This window comes from Delphinus delphis, chromosome 5, assembly GCF_949987515.2.
Source record: "Delphinus delphis chromosome 5, mDelDel1.2, whole genome shotgun sequence".
In the NCBI taxonomy this organism is placed as follows: Eukaryota; Metazoa; Chordata; class Mammalia; order Artiodactyla; family Delphinidae; genus Delphinus; species Delphinus delphis.
Genome location: NC_082687.1, coordinates 18121100 through 18142697, shown reverse-complemented (window position 1 = coordinate 18142697; position 21598 = coordinate 18121100).

The window sequence follows — 21598 nt, the reverse complement described above, 5'->3', positions numbered from 1 at the left end:
TACTCTCCTGTGTAATTATTCTCCAGTTTGTAGGTCAGCCTCCCCAGCCCCCCGTCCCACCTCCCCCCGCCCCCAGGGGCGTGGGACTTGACTGTATAGCAACTCTGCCCCTCCTACCCCCCTGGTTGTGATTTCTTCCTTAGGTCTTTCATTGTAGAAGATCTTTTCTGGCAGGTTTCAGCCTTTTCGTCCATGGTTCTGCTGATAGTTGTGATTTTGGTGTGCTTGTAAGAGGAGTAAGCTCAGGGTTTCTCTACTCTTCCGTCTGGGCTGATCTCCTGTCAGGGAAACCCTTTCTTTTCCCTACTGCCCACCACCCCTTGCTACACGCGCACACACCGCTCACGCATGCACGCACGTGTGCACACACATAATCCGTTCATTCTGCAATTTTTAAAATACCTACCAGGAAGGAGGTCTATGCTAAGCGCCCTGGATTTGGCGTGAGGAAGGCTGACGTGACTTCTGAGCACATGTCGCTCGGCAGCCGCGTTACCACGACAGCTCGCTCCCTGACCACCAGTGATGACCCACGAGTGGGGCCCTGACCCATGCTGAGCCCATTATCGTGTTATTCCTTCACAGCCACAGTTGATCGATCCAGAGGACAGCCCCCGACCCACACTGAGCCAGCAAGGCCCTCGTTTGGTAATTCCAGAACTGAGAGGGTTGGCAGACTCTTTGGGGTGCCTGGATTACAAAATACAAAGATTAGAAACTATAAGCATGTGACGTGGAGAAGAATAGAAAGCTAGCCTGAAGGTAAGAATAAAGCAAAGGGAAAACTGTGAAAAGCTAGAGGGAGACTCCCCTTGCTCCTGAGACGGCTGCAATCCTGCCATTGGATTTCATCAGCTAATCAAGGTAAAACTAGACTGGGTTTCCGCCACTTGCAACGAAAAAAGTCCCAGTATATTGACCCACACACACACTGTAAATGGTGGCAGCAATTGAAAGGCACTCTCACAAGACTTAAGAACTGAAGGAACCGCAGGAAATTAAGAGAAAGAGCAAAAAAGGAAGAAGTGTTAAAGCTAAAAAGGGCTGTCTTGGTGAACTTAGACAAAGTATACCTTGGACGTTTCCAGAAACACTGGGATGCAGGGAGATTCTGCAAAGACCTGAGCTAGAGAAATAATCTGTTATTGTTGCCAATATTCAAGGTTTAGCTCCTGACTCATATGGCCTGAAGAATCAGAAGTTACAAGGGTAGGAAACATAGCAACATTGATTTATACAATTTATGAAATTTCTATTTGTTACTTATTATAGCACATACAGTTTTATTATAAAGAATCTTTATTCACCAAAGAGCCATTCAGAAAAGCACTGTATTTTTCTAACCAAAATTTTGAGTCAACTAGATAGCCTCATCTTCCCTCTTCCCATCCTCTAAGGGACGTCTCTCTCCAGTTTAATTCTCTTGTCATTTTTCACTTCCAACTCAATGTCACAATTTGATGAAGGCTGGTGGCTAGAAGCTCTTGGAAATGGTCAACAACCCACAACCACAATGGTGTCTGTATCAGACAATCAAGGGTTCTTTCTCTCCATTTCCAGTTTAATGTTTTCCCATCTCTTAGACCTCTAAACCAGATCCAGCTGCTTTTCTTGACACCTGTCGTGTTTATTTAGAACCTGTTTTTACCAGAATCGTTTCAACACAGTAAAAATACCAGATCTGGTTTCCATGGGCTTTTCAGAGAAGGCAGTAAACAAAACAGGAGAAATAAAAGAGAGAGAGGCTGCCAGGTATACAAAGCAATACGAGTCGATTATCAGACTGCACATACGATGTTTTCTGACAGTAAGAAAGTACAAAACATTGTTTTATTAATTTTGGCTTGATTTCCCACCCTCCTTTTTCAAGGACAGTTCTATGAAATTAAAAGTAACTCCTATTTTTGTGTGAAAGCCAATGTTTGCAACTAAGTAACACACTATGGACCTTGTCAGATAACGAAAAGTAAAGACATGTTGTTTGTGTGTGTAAAGCATAATTATTCATGCACACACACACATTTTCCTTTCTCACAGTGAACAGCATGCTAATTTATATATGCTTACTGTGCACAGGGAGTTTGCTGGTATCTTACGTATTTGTTTCCATTTAACTCTCTTATTCAACCAAAAAGGGGTTACTAATAATTTGAGATTACAGTTCAGTAGTCTCTTTAATTTTGGTTAGAAATACAACAGTGGAAATAGCAATCAGATTGAAAGAAACAACATTTTCCACTTAATTTCTTTGTTGGAAGGGAAAAACAAACACTGCTTCATAACCAAACAGAGTTAAGGTTTTAATGAGCCAAGTGCAAGTTTCAATACCTTGTCCATCCTAACAGAAATGCATCTGTTCGGAAAGTGATTAAAATCCAAGAAAGCTCAAGGGCTTCTGTGGTATAAACACAGCTTGGGCCGCAGAGCTCTTGGCTCTGGGACTGAGCCAAACCTTCCAGAATGCTGGCAGAAACCCCACTCAGTATCTCCCTCCAGACCAAAGGAAGAAGTAGTAAACAAACCCATCAATCACCAGCAACTGGGAAGTGCTGAGAACCCTAAGTTTCAGCCACCAATATAGAAAGGAACTGATAAATTGCCATCCATCACTCCTGCTAAGCATGCATACAGGTTCTCACTTAGCTATGGACTTACTAAAAGTATGCAATACAGAATACTCAGCAGAAAGAAGACGAAGGCCTAAACCCACCTAGGGAAGGATGTCATTAACAGGCTTTATTTTGCTTTTTAATACAGCTTATGGTACTTTCTTTTATTTTTGTACTTAAAATTCTTAAGTACAAAACTTAAGAATTTTAACTTAACTTTCCTAAGGATTTTAACTTAACTTCCTAAGACATTTACAATTCTATGGAGATACAATTAATATTGTCACCTGAGATACAAGGATCAATTGTTCATTCATTGATTTATTCATTCTTTTAAAAATATTTCTCAAACACCTACTAGCTTCCTGGCACCATCTGTATTCTGAGGGAATATAAAAGGTAAAAGTAATCATAAAAGATATAGTCCCTGCCTTTAAAAGCTTGTCATCTGAGTACATTTTTAGGGGATTTTTATATGTCAAAAAAATTTTAATAGTGCAAGTTAATACACAGAATCGAATAAAAAAGACAAGAGAGTGTATAGTAAGTTCTTCTGCTAGTGGTTAAAAAGTAGGTACTAGTGGTTATTAGTTTTATAGTAATACTTGTGGGGGGGGGTTTCTTATCTGAAACCCAATGAGGTTTTATTGAATGATTTTTAGTAATGTTTTTCTAGGTCAACTTCTGATGGGTACTGATTGGTCATGAGTTCAAGGGTCCATTCCCTAACAAGTACCTAGGTGTGACTAATGTGTGCTTTTGTTTCTGGTTAAATGTGAAAATTGGGAAAAGAGATGGGACAGATAAGAACACATGGGGTCTGCTCCTGTGTGAAGATACTCGAAGGTCAAGGCACCCCATGTGTAAGCCACAGAACAGTAATCCTCTACTTGGGCCACACACTGGAATCACTCAGGAAGCCTTTTTGAAAAAAAATTAATTGCCTAGGCTCCACCTCAGACCAATTCAGAACATGTGGAGGTGGGGCAGACTTTTTTAAGCTCCTCAGGTGACTTAGCAATATGAAGGTAGGTTTGTAAAACACCACCACAGAACATACCCGCAATCATTAAACCCCCAGCTCATCTTTAACCTCAAGCAACATAACTTCCTGATGTGCCCTCTGAGGTTTACTGATTACAAATAATACACTAGGTAATTAACGAAGTTACTTGCTATATGCTGGATTACTGTCCAAGTCCTACTAAAAATTGAGGAACGTCAGTCAAAAATTATTATCTCCTGTCCTTTTTGAAATTTTGGTCCATTTCTTGTCTACTACGGCACTACAGTTGTGACAACAAAGCCATGTCACATATATGGGTGATCACCTTTTATTCTCTATTTCATGGGTTCACATACAGCTCATCTAAGAGACGAATCATTGTGCATCCAGTGCAGAGAGTTAGAAGAACAAATCACATCACGGTCGTGCCCAACGATAAATTGCTACCCGATCCATCAAAACACCTGCCTGATTTGACCTCAACGTAATACTGAAGTACTGCAGGAGCCTTGGTAACTCAGGCTTTATACTGAGGTCATGAAACTGCTTCTCACCTTTTCCTTCCTGCAGAGACTAAGGATGAGGAAAGGTCAATAAAAGCTACAAACTATCTTATGCTTGCTCCTAACAGATTTCTCCATGTGCTGATAATAAGGAGAATGACCGTGCCTAATGCCCTTTTTATACCTTATGTAGCTTCAGTGATTCCCATCCTGGCAGCACAACCAGTTATCCAGGGTGCTCACTCAAAGGCACACAAGCTCAGGCCTGATCCCTCAAGATTAAGGTTTAAGGAACCTTGGGTGGGACCCAGGAATCTGTATTTTAAATAAGGGCCTCCAAGAAATTCCAATGCTGCCATGCTGGGTAATCTCTCATAGAACCATTATCCTGAAGAAAAAAGAAGACAAGGCTTTCAGTTGATCAACATGATGGCTGGAACACCTTTTAAGTGGAATGTCACACTCACACTGGTACTCACACAGCTGAAGAGCAAAAGTTTGTCTCTCTTTAATAATGAGGTCAGTTACCCACTGAGTTCTTAGTTTTATTTTTCCCTGTAGCAGTTTTCACAAACTGACATTATTTTATATGTCTATTTGCTTATTTTTAAAATATTGGTTCCCCTTAATAAAATGAACACTCCATAGTGCAAGAATGTGTCTATTTTGTTTGCTGACCTATCCTCAGATCTTAGAACAGTTCTTAACACATAGAAGTTACCCAGCAAATAATGAATGAATAAGTGGATAAACAAGTGAGTGAATATTTAGGAAGTGCTCAAAAAAGTTGACAAAATTGGCGAGGAAGAGAACCTACCTATCCAAGCAGGGGCAGGAAATCCTCCCCAGGTCTTTCATTTAATCTGAGGGTTTTTTGTTATTTTTTTTTTATTCCTGATATACAAGAGAATTACTAACCCAATCAGCAAGTTCCCTAAAATATAAAAATTCAAAAAAATTGAACTGGTTTTGTAGAAGTCAGTTAAACAAGCTTCAGTGTGTAGTAGGCTTGAGTTCACATAGCCTTCCTCATTAAATGAATGCTCTCAGTAACTACATCTCAGAATCTGCTCTCATTATTGGATCTGATGGCCAAACTTGGACCTTTCCATGCTGATGTATTACACTTGAGCTTTTTCAAGGTAATAAGTTTATAATAAGGTTTAAATGGGATAAAATAAACCACCCCGGTTGGCTTCTTCTGATTTTTATTTCTTTTATTGCTTTATTAATCTGACCAGCGATTATTTGGTGCTTAGATGCCTTTGTCAAGAAAGATATTAAGGTGAGTGACACGTTTGTCTAGAAAAGCGAGGAACTGGTTTTAGATTGTCAGCAACTGGCTTGGGGTTGATGACATGAGAAAATACTCCATGATTTTATGCATGTGAGGCAATTTTGAAAGATCATCATATTGGACATGTCACCAACTGAGTGTGAATGCACTGCAGACTTTTATTGTTTGCAGCTGCCTGACATTCCCCATTCAGCCGTGAGTGCAGATGGTCCTTGGACAGCAATGTTAAGGATTACAATGAGGGAGAAATGACAGTCTTGGTCCCAGCTTAGGAAAACTGCTGTGAAAATGATTTTAAGAGAGGAGTTCAACTATAATATGACTCATAGTGAATGGGTGAGTTACCCCCAGAATTCTACCTTGTACTGTCATTCAATACCAGGATCCATTCAAAATGAGCTGAGTGAAGAGCGTTCCACTCAGATCAACCCTTTAGGGCTGCCATATGCTCATCTACTAGCAACTTGACATAAGGCTCCCATCTCTGCCCATCCTGGCTCCTTGTACACAAATGATATTTGAACTTGACAAAAGCAAATGAGGACAGCCCACAGATTACAGCCTTTTCCTTTACCCCACAGCTGGCCAGGCCCCAGGAGAAGACTCTTATTCAAGAGGCTAACTTCAAGAAAAATACCTGGTCTAAAGAATTGCAGCTGTTGATGTTTCTGTGTAGCTTAGCCACTGCTAAACCACCGTTCCCATGGAACAATTCGATCTGAATTCGGCAAATCAGCAATGAAACAGGAGATAGCACTATGCATAAAAGTTAATAAATAAAAAGAGGCATGAAGACAGAGTTGTCTACTGTAAAGAAAAGAAAACAGGCAGCATAATATGGAAATCAGATAAGCGGCACATTAATTGGAACGAAGAATATTTGTAAATTATAAAATTTACAATCCACAAAGAGGATACAACAATGTTCCTATGCCAGTGTCAAAAGTAATTCATGCATATAGTCATTCAACAAATGTCTATTGAACAATCCGCTAAGCCCACAAACAAAGAAATATATAACAAAGCAGAATAAGAGACTAGAGGAAGGTACTGAAGATTATTTAGGAAATGATTATCAAGGAGGGTCTCTCTTAAAATGTGCTATTTAAGCAAAGAGCTGAATGAAGCTAGAAAGCAACACGGGGCTCTGGAGGAAGCACACTGGAGGAAATGTGAGGAACTGGTGTTAAGATTATCAGCAACTGGCTTGGGGTTGATGACATGAGAAAATACTCCATGATTTTATGCATGTGAGGCAATTTTGAAAGATCATCATATTGGACATGTCACCAACTGAGTGTGAATACACTGCAGACTTTTATTGTTTGCAGCTGCCTGACATTCCCCATTCAGCCGTGCGTGCTGAATGGAGCAACGTGAGGAGCAAAGCACGAAGACCCTAAAGCAAGAGCAAGCCTGCAGTGTTCAAAGAGCAGTGAGGGTTTCCCTGGTGGCGCAGTGGTTGGGAGTCCGCCTGCCGAGGCAGGGGTCACGGGTTCATGCCCCGGTTCGGGAAGATCCCACATGCCGCGGAGCGGCTGGGCCCGTGAGCCATGGCCGCTGAGCCTGCGCGTCTGGAGCCTGTGCTCCGCAACGGGAAAGGCCACAGCAGTGAGAGGCCCGCGTGCAGAAAAAAAAAAAAAGAGCAGTGAGAAAAGTGGCGTGGCTGGAGCTGATGGAGAAAGGCAGAGCAGGAGATACCCGGAGGGGCAGTCAGGGCCAGGTCACGTAGGCCTTGTGAGCCACTGCAGGGAAGTTTTATTTTATTAAAAAAATTGAATATTACTGGAAGATTTTAAGCAGTTTTCATTGGTAAAACATCACTCCCATTGCTGTCCTAGAGAACTGACTGAAGGGAGACACAAGGTAAAGCAAGGAAGAGAAGTTGAGAGGTTGGTAGGAATCAAAAAGAGAGATGGTGGTGTCTTGGACCAGGGTGATAGCAGTGAATGTGCTGAGAAGTGACTGAATCTGGGTTATATTTTAAAGACGATAGATTGATTTTGCCATTTGCAGCAACATGGATGGACTTGGAGGGCATCATGCTAAATGAAATAAGTCAGACAGAGAAAGACAAATACTGTATGAGATCACTTATATGTGGAATCTAAAAAAATACAACAAACTAGTGAATATAACAAAAAAGAAGCAAACTCACAGATACAGAGACCAAACTAGTGGGAGAGGGAAGAGGGGAGGGGACTGTAGGAGTGGGAGAGTGAGAGGCACAAACTACTGGAAGTAAGACAGGCTCAAGGATATCTTGTACGACACGGGGAATATAGCCAACATTTTGTAATAATTGTAAAGGGAAAGTAACCTTTAAAAATTGTATACAAAATTAAAAAAATTTTAAGAGCAGATTGAAAATGAAAAAAAAGATGATAGATTGATGTGTGGTATGAGGCAAAGAGAGGAATCAAAGATAACCCCTAGATTTTTGGCATAGATAACTAGTTGTGATAGTGTCACAGAGATGGAAAGACTAAGAGAGCAGCAGATGTGAACAGAAAAAACCAAGAGTTCTGTTTGAAATGCCTATTAGGCATCTAAAGGGTAGAAAGTTGGATTTACAAGCCTACAGCTCAGGGGAGAAGCTGAGACTGGAGAGGCTAATTTAGGAGCCTTCAATATATAAAGCATTATAATACTCTTGGTTGAGAAAATCAGAAAAATCTTGTATATGGAGATGAGAAATAGTCCTAAGCCCTGGGGCGCTCCATCATTTGGACATGACAAAGAGGAGGGGAGCTCTGAAGGAGACAAATAGGAACAGAGAGGGAGGCAAAGGAAAACAAAGGGAGTGAGGTGTCCCAGAAGCTAAGTGAAGTATTTCAAGGAAGGAACAATTCTTTGTATAAAAATGCTGCCAGGTAGTTGAAGGTGGGGACTAAGGACTGACTGATCACTGGATTTGGCAACACGGAGGTCATCAGTAATTTTAAAAGAATAGTTCTGGTGAACTGGAAAGACAAAGCCTGAGAGGAGTGGGTTCTAGAGTGAATGTAGAGTGAGAACTAGACACGATGAATAGTTCAAGAAAGAAGAGAAATGGTGCAGTATCTGGGGGGAAGGTATGGGATCTGAAAAAGTTTTGTGTTTTTATGGGTGTTTTACAGTCTGTTTATATGCTGATGGGAATGACTGATAGAAAGTAAAAGATTAGTGATGCTGGAGGGAAGGAAAGAGAAAGAATAATTGCTGGAATAGAGCAAACAAATCCATGAGTAGAAAAGTAGACAAAAGTAGGCAAAAGGGAGAGGTTGGTCCCAAAAGAAGCAGGGATCCATCATCATAAGAAAAGGTGAGAAAGAGTACATAGATACAGTGCTGTTGAGTGGGTAGATCTGGTGGTAAGAAGAGCTGGGAGCTGTCTTCTGAGAGCTTCTATTTTCTCAGTGAAATAAAAGTGATATTATTAGCTGAGAACAAGGAAGTGGGAAGGAAGAATAAAGATACTATGAGCGGGAAACAACAAAGAGGAATTGCAAAATAGTTTCCTAGATGAGTGAGGAATGTAGTAAAGGTGACAGTGTTCCTTTCGTGGTGATAAATGAAAAGTGAAACCAGCCAACCTGACTTATTTTCTCCAGCCATGTTTCAGTGCTCACTGGTAAGCGTGGAGTAGGTAAAGTTGGATGTAACCAGAGTTTTCAAGCAGCATATAATGGGGGTACAGTCGAGCAAAGGAATTGAAGGTTTATACAAAGGACTGATTACAGTGAGGGACCACGAACTTTAAGCTGGGTAACTAGAAAAAAATAAAACGTGAGGTAGATGATGGGCAATAAAAGAATGGTGGGATTAACAGGTTGGATATGGTAGCTGAAGAACTGTGACAATGGGAAATGGGCTGAAAAAAGATGGGAAAAGATGATGGACAGAATGTGGAATGCTTGAAATTGAAACCATTTTGGTTACTGGTAATGACAATTTTGAAAATTATTGATAATGGCTGAGAGGGTAGCTGAGGAAAGGTGGAATAAAAAATAATTGATAATAAGAGAAAAGAGTGTTGAATGGTTGGTTCATCTACAGGAATGCTGAAATCATCAAGAAAAAGGACTGGAGTAGTGAACTGTGCTGAAATCTTCAATGAAGGAATAGGATTGAACAGAATATTGATAACTAATTTTGATAACAATCATGATCACAGTGAAGGATTTTAATATGTCTCTTTCAGAGTTTAATAAATCAAGCAGAGAAAACATAATTAAGACTCTAAAGAAATGAATTCACAATGAATAAGCCTACTTTGATAGAAATGTCTATAACCATGTACCATCTTAACCAAGAATATATATTGTTATATTGAATCTATTAAATGTTTATAACTGAATCATGTACTTAACCACAAAACTTTTTAAAATTCCATTTAATGAAAGGAGAAAAAAAATTATATCACTTTTACAGAGAATGTAAGGAAATTACAAGGACGGTAAGGACATTCGTCAGAATATTCAAAGTAGGGTTGAAAACAGATGCTTCATCTTATATCTGACATCACTTACCTGCTCTGTTCCACTATATAGTTGAACATTTTATTGTCCCCAAATAGTATACTATATATTATAATTTATAATAGAAATTATTTTAAATGTAGTTGGTCACTGATACTTTGCCTATGTAATTTCAAATACCCAGGTATTTTATTGCCCAGAACCATCTTTCACTAGCTTCTATATTTCCACCTTGCAAACACTGTGCAATAATTATAGGTACCTCACTCCTTGTGGAAGAATTGTAGCAACCAGTGAGACACTGTCTAAAGAGTTCCTTGACTGCCTTAGACTGAAGAAGCTATAGAAATGAAAAGTCAGAGTGTTATCATCATTTCACCTACTCCAAATAAATTATTACAGTTCAAGTGCCACAAATATATGTTGTACTTTGCAACAGCAGTAGAGAAAGACAACAGACCCTTGTCCCCCAAGGGTCCTCTATTACGAATCCCTCAAAGATATAAACCATAAGGGCCCCAAATTTAGAATATCAATTTACCAATTCTGATATTTACTGACTTTACATCATATAGGCATCCTGACTATGATAATAAGGACATTTAAGTTTGACTAATGTACCAAAGTGCTTTTCTGGCACCACAAATTTCCCTAGACCACTTAGACCAGGTCCTTAAGGAGTAGAAAGAGGAAACTGTACCAAGCTATACTGTACGTGTCAACTTTTGTTGCAGGTAAAAACAGCCCCAATCACTCAGCAGCTTACAACAAGCACCTGCTTCTTCCTCCCGTTACTTGAAGGCTGGCCCCTGCGGAGCTCAGCTGGACTCAGCAGGCCTCATGTGTCTTCCCATTCCCAAATCCAGATGCCACTATCTGATACCGCTATTCTCACAGTAAAGGGCAGGAGGAAAGGGCTCAAGACAAAGCACCCAACTGCATTTAAGCTTCTATTGGGTGAGACAACTATCATACCCACTCGCATCTCATTGACCAAAGCACATGACAGAGAGCAAACAACTGGGAATAATCCCACCTGTCACAACACTATGCTGCAGTGATATCTCCCATCCACCACTCCAATTCTTCACACCATAGGAGCTAAAGCTAGATATTACACTTTCCTACAGCCTCCTCTTATAGAATTGTGTGCAGCTATTTATAATACTTTGTGTTTTGGTCCTACTGTGGGAAACTCAGATCTCCTTCCTCCGAATATCCTTCTTATTGGTTTTCTTAGGGACTTTAGGGAAGCTTGTGCTATTCAAATTCAGATGGATTGTTGTGACATCCTATAGATCTCCTATGACTGGTACAAAGAGTCAACAGCACCAAGACCCAAGCATACATTACTTTCAAGCCACTTCATTGTTTAATCCTATATGCAAATTAAAACATAGATTTTTAAATTAATTTTCGTTTCTTCTTCCGACCACATAATATCCAAGTTAGAGTAATAAATATTCACATAGTAAGTGCCCATGTATAAAGTATATGCTCTTAATACCAAACTGTCAAGGCTATTTGTTTAAAAATTGATTTTTCTCTTCTCAAAATTTACTTAATAAGTATTTCCATAGAATGCATTATAGGCTGGATACTAAGCATTTTACACATATTTTATCCTTAAAACCACACTAGGTAAGCCCCATTATTATCATCCCTGTTTCACAGATGATGAAACCGGGGAACAGAAATGTAACACACCAGGTAAGTGGCAGACCTGAGATTCAAACCCAGACATTCTGGGCCCAGGGTTTAGGCTCTTATCCATTACATTATGCTGCCTTGTCCCCTTCATTCAGAATTTTCTCTATTCTGCGAGACTATGCTTAATTTCTCCAAGCAAAGGTCTCATTTACTGTGCTGTTTTGAACTTTCAACCCCTGCATTTTCTCAGACTCCTCATTAGAAGAATCTATATAAACATGATAGAGTTTATATTTGAACCACACCTCACAGTTAACCATGCTGAGAGTCAAGGATATTTAAAAGAGACTTGTTCAAAGTCATGCACTTAGCAGATGGCATTTTGAATTTCTTGAAGACATGAATCTATATCAAACCGTGCATTAATTGCACAGTTCTCCTTCCACTGTATCCAAGGCAGTGAATGCCCTTATAAGTCAGCTTTTCTCTGAACGAACAGCTCCTCCCTAATTGATGGTCATTTCTATCTTACAACCTAGCATTTGCTAAACTTTTTCTTTTACTCTTTTTCAATGCACTGCATGAAGCTGGATATGTTTTAAAATAAAAATACACTCTGCTATTTTTAAGGATAATAGTCTCAAATAAATGAAATTCACATATTTAAATACCCTGTTAAAAATTGTAGTTTCAAATTTCTTCTCTTTCAAATATTTTATATGAGTGGCTATCAGAGGTGAAATAGTGAAACTTCGGTTGTACAAGGGGACTAACTCCGTGGATGAAGAATTTACCAAGCAGTGAGATAGTAAAAGGATTATGTAGCAGAGAAAGAAGAAAACGAGAATAAACAACAATATAGCCAGATAAGGGATAAACTATGCAATTCATTCCAGTGTAATCAAGAATCGGCTTTAGGTGGATACTTTAGTCAGTAACTTTCTTAGCATATGAAATGGTTTGGTGAAATTAACAAGAACATGTGTATATTCTGTTTTCAGAATTATGCCAGTTTGGATGCAAATCGTGTTCTCTGATCCATAATGCCTATCCTGGTACAGCAGGACAAAGCTCTGTGACCTTGAGACCCACTGACTATGAGCTGGGCCTCTGCTGGTCTGCTTTTGGAGGCGCTCACGTGGTGTTTTGACAGACCTTCCTCTGCTGGGCTCTGACAAAACTCTACATGACTAGTGCAAACTTGTCTTCCTATTTTTATCAAGAACCTTTTGTTTTCTTTCTCATGTGGGAAATTGTTGTTTTCTTAAAAGAGACCATTATGCCTGTAGGGAAATCAAGTTACCAATTTTATTTTAGACATATACTCTGTGTGAATCGATTGCCACTTTCCTAATTGAGTAACTAAATAATCACTTCCTACACCAATTGCCTAGGGATATATTTGCATGCTAACGTACATGGGCAAGGTGCGTAGCGCAGGAAAATTATTTGTGGCGTGTTGTTAAAATAATTGTATGTTATCTTATATAATGGCTTAGGTCTATCATAAAGATTATTTTCTAAAAGTACTGAATAAGATAATCTTGCTTACAAGGCTTATGAACTTCACAGGCACTCATGAAATTCAAAGATAATATCTTTTATCATATTTTTAATAATCAATCATGGCTACCAACTACTGGGTATTTATGATATGCCAAACACAATGCTAAGTACATTCCTCACAGCAACCCTATAAAGTGAGTACGATTATACCCATTTCACACGTGAGAAAACTTCAGCAAAGAGGTTCAGAATGGTTGAGTAAGTAGCCCAAAGTCACAGAAAGTTGTGATGCCTAAATTTAGACCCATATCTATCTGATTCAAAGTCCATGCTGTTACTCACTGTACTGTAGAGATTCTGCGCCCCAGAAACAGAGGCTATCTCTGTTTTATTGTATTTTGCAATAAAAATATAAACAAGCTCCTGTTAAATTTACTAATAGAGTTTTCGTCTTCATAAACACTAGTACAATTCCCCCAAATCAAATGAGATTTAATAAGGAACATGAATACAGATTAGATGTTTCTGGTCTTCTGTCTCCCATTAAAACATTCATGAAGATAAAAGAAGAAGACAAAAACTGACAATAGCAAAAGAAAAAAAAATAATGTACCAAATTTTCCATGCAATTTCCCCTAAATACATTGTCAGTAAGGGTAGATTGAAAAGCAAATTATTGGACTCTGTATCATAATCATCTAACCCAAAAGCAAAAGCTGTTCACCAAAGAAGAGAAAAGGAAAAACCTCTGACTCATTTCCCCTTGGTATAACAAACTCCAGAATATAATGGCTAGATTTTGTAGGAAAACAAGCAAGTAATTATTTTCAGAAGTGACCATGTGCTGTCCTCCTTTTCTGTCACTTCCATCAGCTCTCTTCTCTTTTTATTTTTCCATTCTATTAGTAGGAATAGAGAGGAGCATTAAGATAGTCTCCAAGCATGTTTTGTATTTAAAACACACACACACACACACACACACACACACACACAAACACACAAATTAAACGAGACAAAAGAGCTGGGAGTGCTGAGATGGGTGTACTGCTTCGTACATGACATGGTTCAAAGAACTTCAGCTGGTTCCCCAGCACAGCCAGAGCACAAGCTTCACTTCAGTCCTAGCATGGTCATTTGTGATGAATACCCATCAGGCATTACAAACAGAATAAGAGTAAAATGCTACATTCTGACCTTCAGGTTTAGATTGAGAAAAGTTGCCTGAGCTCAAGTGAACAATAAAGGAGACAAAGGAAACTGAACTTGGTTGAAAAACGCCATCCTGGATAGCTCTTCCCTGAGTCAGTGACCTCATCCAGGAAATAAACAATGGAGCCTACTAAAACATAAGAGAAAGAAAACATTTGGAGGGAGGGAACGATTTTCCTAAAGACTAAGGGAGGACTTCCCTGGTGGTGCAGTGGTTAAGAATCCGCCTGCCAATGCAGGGGACATGGGTTCAAGCCCTGGTCTGGGAAGATCCCACATGCTGCAGAGCAACTAAGCCCGGGCACCACAACTACTGAGCCTGCACCCTAGCACCCGTGATCCACAACTACTGAGCCTGCACTCTAGAGCCCGTGCTCCACAACAAGAGAAGCCACCACAATGAGAAGCCCGCACCGCAACGAAGAGTAGGCCCCGCTCACCGCAACCAGAGAAAAGCCTGCGCACGGCAAAGAAGACCCAACTCAGCCAAAAATAAACTAAGTAGTTAATTTAAAAAAAATAATAGTAATAGAAAAGAATTTTTAAAAATAAAGAGATAATCCTTTGAGAATCTAGGCAGAAAGAACAAATGACTTATTAGCAGAAGAAAAATAGGGGTTTCTTTCAAAAGCAACACTTTATGCCAGAAAAAAATGGAAGAACATATTTAAGATTATCAAGGAAAAAAAATGTAAGGTACAGATCTTATATCCACAGAAAATGGATTTTTTAAAAAAGGATACAGAGGAATTATCAACATTCAAGAACTCAGAGACTATTATTCTCATGGGTCTTTCCTGAGGAATCTACTAGAAAACAGTCTTCAAAAACTAAAATAACTATAGAGATATCAACATAAGAACTAGTGGATAAGGTTAAACGTAACTATTTATAGAATTAAGGCAAAAATGAAGGTAAACAGAGAGAGCATATTGGATGCAATGGCCATATGATCTGAAAATGTGAAAATAGTACAACTAGTAAAGGGAGTGATATGGAAAAAACATGTTCCAGGGCTGTTTTGAGAAAAAGCAGATTCCAGATACAAAGCAAGACAGGCACACTATGAGCCTAAAATAACTTATACTGAAGAGCTCTCAGAAGACATCTGGTCAAAGAGGAGAAAAATGTAAAGATTTATCTTGTTACCTGATCTTAGATTTCTTCTACATTTCTCCCTAGACTAAAAGACATCCAGCCTCCATCTATATCCTGGCACTAGATCCATTCCAGTTTTCCACGCTACTTTACACTGACAAGTGATAAGTAACTGGATGCTTAAATTAGTTCTGATTTATATGAGGTTACCTCCAGCATGAGTTTCTTATCAAGCTACCAGTCCAAAGGTTAAGCTATTTTTTAGTCCTGGAAGATTACTGCTATGGTCTAAATGTTTGTGTCCCCTCAAAATTCACATAGTGAAAACCTCATCTTCAATATGATGGTATTAAGAGGTGGTGCCTTTGGGTGGTGATTAAGCCATGAGGGTGGGCCGCTCATGACTGGGATTAGTGCTCTTATAATCGAGGCCCCACAGAACTCGCTAGCTCCCCTACCATGTGAGGACATGAGAAGTTGGCAGTCTGCAGCCCAGAAGAGGGCTTTCACAAGAACCCTACCATGTGGACACCTTAATCTTGAATTTCCAGCCTCCAGACTGTGAGAAATAAAGTCATCAGTCTATGGTATTTTGTTATACAAGCCCCAATGGGCTGAGGCAATTACCAATTTTTAATAGCTTTTATTCATCTCTCAAGGTGATTAGTTCCTCTTCGTCAACTTAATCATATCCGGAAAACAGCTGATCCTTACCTTACCTTTAAGAACTAATTACTACATTTCTAGCTTCCACTTAGGATGTAGAAAGCTGGAAAGAGCATCACTCCCAACTTTACATCAAAAAACTTACCAGATAATCTGCAAAACCACAACTTTTCTTGAACTTACCAAACAACTAAAGTCACATGGCAACCAAATAACCTGAAATCTAAAGTAGGACATTGACTCCAAGGACAGATGGGAAACCAGTACAAGTCACAGTGGCAGAGCATGAGAAGAAGCCACCATAAGGGACAGTAAGAAGAATTCAGCTACATTTTTTATTTAACTACTTAAGGCCAAGTATAGGCTAGGGCGAGAATAATATAACCCTGGGAGCTGCAGACGTATGAAAAATTACTGGCTTTTCTCACAGACTTAACTGTTTGCTCACCAGAAAGATGGGTGGCAGAAAGAGAGAGATCTGCTGTGAAATCCTCCCTTGGGTGCATACCTGGGAGAGGAAGAAGCAGGGGCTGCAGGAAAGGCACGAAAGGCAATCCGAGTCCTTCTCCCCTGACTCATCACTGAGACAAAAGCCTTGATGGTGCTACACAGTGCCCAGATATTTGATCAAATATTATTCTGGATAAGTTTCTGTAAGGGTGAATTTTGGATGAGATTAACACTTAAATCAGTAGACTGAGCAAAGCAGGTTGCTCTTTCTAATGTGGGTAGGCTTTATCCGATCAGTTGAATGCCTGCCCCTACCCCAGGTAAAGAGAAGTCTCTGGCTTGACGGCCTTCAAACTGGGGGATCAGTACTTCCTGGTTCCACAGGAGCCTGCCAGCCTTCAGACTCAACCTGGGACATCAGCTCTGCTGATTTTAAAGTTGCTAGCCACCTTAATCACATGAGCCAATTCCTTACAATAAATAAATAAATATTACAATTAAAAAAATAAATGAATCCTATTGGTTAGATAGATAGGCGATTCATACATACATACACAGAGATAGATACCCTTCTGTGTCTGTTTCTCTAGAGAACCCTAACTAATACCCAGGAACTTGAGTGAACCAACTCTTAAGTAAAAGTTTGCAGGGGCATTCTTCCAGTTAATATTAGTTTTCATCCACACTAATGAGAACACTCTTCTTCCTTTTAATATCTTAGTCACAAACTCTTTTGAAATAATGTAATAAATGTAAAAAGAAGATACTTAATAAAAACCTACTTTCATTCTAAGTGATTTGAAACTGACTAGTGTAACACAAATCAAAAAAGCACTTATGGGCTTCCCTGGTGGTGCAGTGGTTGAGAGTCCACCTGCCGATGCAGGGGACATGGGTTCGTGCCCCGGTCCGGGAAGATCCCACATGCCGTGGAGCGGCTGGGCCCGTGAGCCATGGCCGCTGAGCCTGCGCGTCCGGAGCCTGTGCTCCGCAATGGGAGAGGCCACAACAGTGAGAGGCCCGCGTACAGCAAAAAAAAAAAAAAAAAAAAAAGCACTTATTTTTAATAGGAAATTCTCAAAAGGTCACTTTTATTGAAGAATTATGCAGTGTTTTGGTGGATTTGATAATGATGATGGTGATAAAGATGATGCTGATGTGGGTGGCTAAAAATTTAACTATGGTGTTTTTTTCTTGAGATATTGCTTATTAGTATCCGGAAAAAAAAAGGGCTGATAAGCTAAAGAATGAATAAAACGAATAAACCTAAGTAAGAATGACCCCATTGTTAGTTTTATACAAAATATTCTTGCATGGAATATGACCGATTTTGTAAAATGTTGGTCAGTGAATTTAACTTGAACTCTCACTTCAGGATAAGGATTAGTTAGGGGATTTAGCTTGATAAATTTGTATAATTGGCTGTGTAATTTTTATTGTCGATTATTTTAATATTTCATGGCAAGATTCCCAGCCTTAGGTTTTTACCAGTGTGGAAATACAATTGTCCACTGAAAAGAAGAAACAGTACCTAATTTGTGACTGTGCTTTGTTTCATGTACAGCCTTTAATCTGAATCAGCAAGAGTGGGTCAGAATATAAATCTGCATAATTACCTTTTGCTTTGTTTTTAAGGAGAAAATTGCTATGAATGCATGAACATTTTGTTAAGTATCTCAGTCATTTTCAGAAGATTCACAGGAGCTTAATGAGATTCTAACCCTGAACGTAGAGATAACGGTCAACAAAATTATGTCTATTAGTTACACCAATTATCCTTTCCCACTTTCATATGAAAGAATAAACACTGCAGGGTTAGTTTTTAAGAACTGAATTCAATCACCAAACTTTTATTTAACAACAACAAAAGAAAACCCACAAAGAAGTAATTACAAGCTTAAAAAACGTAATTTAGGGGGCTTCCCTGGTGGAACAGTGGTTGAGAATCTGCCTGCCAATGCAGGGGACACGGGTTCGAGCCCTGGTCTGGGAAGATCCCACATGCCGCAGAGCAACTAGGCCCGTGAGCCACAACTACTGAGCATGCGCGTCTGGAGCCTGTGCTCCGCGACAAGAGAGGCTGCGATAGTGAGAGGCCCGCGCACCGCGATGAAGAGTGGCCCCCATTTGCCACAACTAGAGAAAGCCCTCGCACAGAAACAAAGACCCAACACAGCCCAAAATTAATTAATTAATTAATTAATTTAAAAATATATACTGCTGAGGAGGTCCATTAGTTTAAAAAAATGTAATTTAGTTTCTATGGTTAACTACTCACTAAGTCTTGAGGAGAAAAATCTGGAAAAAAATGTAGCATTCCTATTCTATCCACTTGGTTTCATTCATTTCTTTCCCATTAGACCTTTTTTTTTTTTTTTTAAATAGCCAGGGAAGTTATTTCTTCAGCACATCTGAAATAATGTGGTCTTACTTCTCAAAATGTGGGAATTGTATCACTGAGAGAAATCATCTTACCAATTTTCTTAATCTTCCCCCACTTACGGGCCCAGCCGCTCCACGGCATGTGGGATCTTCCCGGACTGGGGCACGAACCCGTGTCCCCTGCATCGGCAGGCGGACTCTCAACCACTGCGCCACCAGGGAAGCCCCCCCACACACACACACACACTTTTTAAGACTGATCTTAGCACAAAGTTACTCGCTCAATTTCATTTTATAACTGAGATCCGAAAGCAAATCATATTTATCTAGGAGAGATGCCAAGCAAATAGGAGTCAAGAAAGCTATTTTAAAGTCTGTGTTCATTCAGGAAAAACACCCCTGGAAGTAATCTGAGACAGAGTATTTTAGATTGTATCTAAATGGTGATAGAAAGTGCTGGAGAAGGGAATAGTCATCAGACAATTGCCTGTTTCACCTACACAATGCTAAGCAATTACTTTTAGCTTGTTTACTTATTATTTCTTGTTAAGTTTTACCAAAAGTGGAGCCCACAGATAGGATGCAAACTTTTCTGGGCACGTCTGAAAGACTAATTCTTAAAGAATGCAGTCAGAAATCTATATCCACATGCGACTAAGGCACTTCTTAAAGGGAGCAACTCACCGTACAAGTAGAGTCAGTCAACCTGGCCCAATGACAAAGCCTCAGTGATGATGGGAGACATAAAAATTTAAGTATGGCCAAGAGGCAGCCACTTAGAATATAAGACCGATGAGAAAAGGATTTTTGTTCCCTGTAGTGTTTTCAGCACCTAGAACAATGCCTGTTGCAATAGAAGACACTCATTAAATATAAATAATGAATTAATGAATGAGTCCTCAGTCCATCTCTTCATAGAATCATATTTGAATCATGGTGCTTTAACTGTGGGAATCTGTAAGTGGACGGATGGAGAAGGAAAGGATTGTGAGGGGAAACATAGAATTATTTTCATTTAAAAAAAAACCATAAGATAATTAGGGCAAAGGGCAGGAGTGCGCTAGTACCCTTCTGTGGTAGATCCTGTGGTGCATCACCCAGGTGCATCCTTCAGGATAAAGGTACTCACCCCTCCAACTGCTGAGAATGTTTGCTGGTGACTTACAGAGGAATCCTTCCTTGAGAATTGCCCTCAGTCAAAGGGAGGTGTCTCGCACAAGGTTATGTTCCCGGTGGGGCAGCCCCCATCCAATGACTAGTCAAGACCAGAGTACATCACAGATATAGAGGACAAACTAGTGGTTACCAGTGGTGGTGGTGGGTGGGTAATAAGAGTGGGGGAGTGGGAAGCACACACTATTGGGTGAAAGATAGGCTACAAGGATGTATTGTACAACACAGGGAATAGAGCCAATATTTTGTAATAACTGTAAATGGAAAGTAACCTTTAAAACTGTACAAAAAATTTAAAAATAAAATATAAAGTTAAAAAAGAAGACCAGAGAACACAGCCTTGCCCTTGCCTCAATACAGGACGTATCTGAATGGCTATCTCAGCTTCTGAGCTCCTCAGAGGATTGACGGAGGCCTCTGTGGCAACTGCATTGCAGTTCAACCTCTGCCTCTGCTCAGCCCTGCTCCCTTCACTCCATACAAGGGTATAGAAGGGAGAGCACTCCTCAGTCAACCTTGGCAGCCAAACTCCATTTCAGAGTCTGTTTCCAGGGAACCCAACATCAGACACAATCAATGGGGTAAAAAATAAAGAGGAAGAGGTACTCACTCCACCTTACAAAACATAGAGAGGCTTTGGCTAGAACAATACAGTTATTGCAAGTAGTAACTCTGATGCAGATCTGACGATTTGTTAAAACATTTGTGTCAAACTAGAGAGGAACTTCCTGTGTTATGCCGCGAGGATAACTGTGATTCACTCAAACTTTTCCTCCCAAAATCCAAAATTGAATTTCTTCTAATTATAAAACTAAGGCTTGTTCATTTTAGAAAATTTACATAATAGAGAAAAGTATAACCAAGAATGTCAAAATCACCTGCAATTCTACCACCAATATATAATTGTTATTAAACTGGCCTTCCAGATATTTCACTATGGACTCATCACACACATGCATGTTTATTTTTTACAAAAAAAAAAAAAAAATATATATATACACATATATATATAGTTGTTTTCTCATTTAACCAAATAAAATATCATTTTTACTGGCTGTTTAATATTCCATTTTATGGTTTACATAGAATTTAACTCAATGTTCTACTGACACATTTAGATTTCCCTACTTTTTCAGTATTCTAAATTATGTTGAAATAAATATCCTATTCTCTCTGATCAGATTAATTCCTTTGCATTCTTTCCGAGAAATTATACTTCCAAACTAATGTGCATTCTTTGACATTTTGCTACCTATTGTCAAATTGTTTTCCAGGATATTTGCATCAGTCTATACTCCTACTAATAGTTTATGAAAGTGGCTCTTCCCCCCATACCTGTCTCATTCTTTTACTTCTTTTCTAACTTAACGTGTAAAATGCAACCTCATTACTTCAACTGACATTTCTATTTAGCACAGAAGGCATGTTTATCATATCAGCCTATGCCCCAATTGTAAGAAAGAAAATATGCTTTTGATGGCAAAAAGTAAGATTCAAAAAGCTTAGACCATGCTGGAACAGTAAGCTGAACAAATAAAATGAGTTTTAATAGGGGTCAGAATAAGGTTTCACGATAATACTTTTCAATT